This window comes from Pinus tabuliformis, chromosome X, assembly GCF_031772625.1.
Source record: "Pinus tabuliformis cultivar Carrire ecotype Pingquan chromosome X, CPIR1, whole genome shotgun sequence".
Classification (NCBI taxonomy): Eukaryota; Viridiplantae; Streptophyta; class Pinopsida; order Pinales; family Pinaceae; genus Pinus; species Pinus tabuliformis.
In genome coordinates, this window is record NC_142308.1 from 403,567,504 (window position 1) to 403,569,487 (window position 1,984).

Sequence of the window (1,984 nt, forward strand, 5' to 3'; positions counted from 1 at the left end):
AGTCTGTGCTTCGCGGGGAGTTGCCGAAAGGTCCAGTTGTGTAGGGATTTGTTTGGCTAATTAAATACGAACTTGGGTCAGGCCCCATCAAGCCAAAATAAGATATTGGCATGGTTATTACTAAGGATTAGATCCATTGTTCCACGAATTGAAAGAGGAAAAATATTGACACATACTAGGAGGTCGTGGTTGCCATGGCCTCCTTGGTGTGATGAAATAAGAAGACTTCACTTCCTCACTTGACCCTCTAAGTACTTCCTTATGTCTAGGAGTCTCTAGACATTTCCCTGTCAAATGTTCCAACTCGCAAATATTACACAAGCTGATGCTGTTCAATTCACATTCCCTCAAAGGATGTTTCTTCCGGCAATTCAGACAGAACACAACCAGAGGTGTGTCAGCTTCTACTTATGCCTTCTTGATCTGTGTTGTCGTTATCTGGGCAGAGAGAGTATTGAGGATATCAGTCTTGAAATTTTCAAACAAATTCCCGATCTCTACTTTGGTTACTCCTCCTCCTGTAGATTTTTGTATTTGGGCAGAGGCATCTCGAATTGTGCTCCTCCCCTTAGACGATCCTCTAGAGCATCTTAGACAGAGCTTTACAATTTCAACGAATGGTTCTTGTGATATATCCCCTTTCCCTAATAGGTTCAGGGTGTCAAGGCAGTCATCCCTCATTCCTCTGATAAATATAGTCTTCAAGATTTCATGGTCTAAATTGCTATGTTTAGACCTCTACAAATTATAGTGGAACTACTCCACATAATCTTCCAGGCTCTCATCCTCCTTCTGTGTCATTCTAAATATCTCCTCCCTTAAGTCCCTAGTTATTCAATAGTATTGGTACTTTGATAAGAATGTATCCTTCATATCATTCCATGTTTGAATAGAATCAGAGCCCAATCCCATGAACCATCTCAAGGCTTCCCCTTTTAAAGTAGCAGGAAATAATCTCAATTTCTGAGCATCTGCGATATAATCATAGCTTCTGCATAAGACATCAAACTTAAATAGAAAGGTGTTTGGATCTTCCATAGGCATCCCCTAGAATGATGGTAAGGATGATAGAGGAATATTTTTCATAGGAGCTTCACCTCTGATATCCCTGATTGGGAACTCAAAAGTGGTGATAGTAGCATCTGTATTAGCATTGTTGTCTCCCATGACTAATCCTTCTAACCCTTGTTATAGCATACACCCTTCAAATTGTTCTTGTGATGGTCTTGTAGGTGTGATTAGTGGCTTAGATATCGTTGGGGCTAGCTGTTTCACGAACTACCTGTATCTATGTATTGATAAACCAACAGGTGTTCTTCCATCTCAAGTGTTCGATGTTCCCCCTTAATTTCCCCTTGCCCCTTGATCCTCAACTTCTATCTACTAGCTTCCCCCTCCTACTCCTGAATTGGATTCTTGGTCTTGGGGGTATGGGTGCTAGCTTTAGAATGATATGGTCATGAGATAGAGGAATCAGAGGTTTCTTCTCTTGCTATGGAAGTAACAACTTTTTGTGGCCCTGTTTTCCTTGCATCCCTTTGAGAACTAGACTATTCTTTTTCTGCCTTAGAGATCAGTTCCTGCATAAATGTTTTCCTTCCCAAATCTACACTCTTCCTTTCCTTTTTACGACCCATTTTTCTTGTGACTAGTTAGAGTGGGGATAGTTTTGGTATCTCTATAATTCCTACAGTTGCACACATGGACCCTATGTGTATTAATTCACACCCTGAGTGTCTCAACCTTCAATAGTGGTGAGCACACCCAGGTATGTTAGAGCGATGCGCAGGTTCTTACCTCTCATCTTACCGCCCAGTGACTGAAGAGTTGAAGACACACTAAACAAAACACAAAAATTCCCTAAGTGCCCTAGTGATCACAATGTTGAGCCCACCCAGGTATGTTAGAGCTATGTGCAGGTTCTTACCTGTTGTCTTACCACCCAACAATTATGGACTAGGAACACTCTACATCAAACAAACAA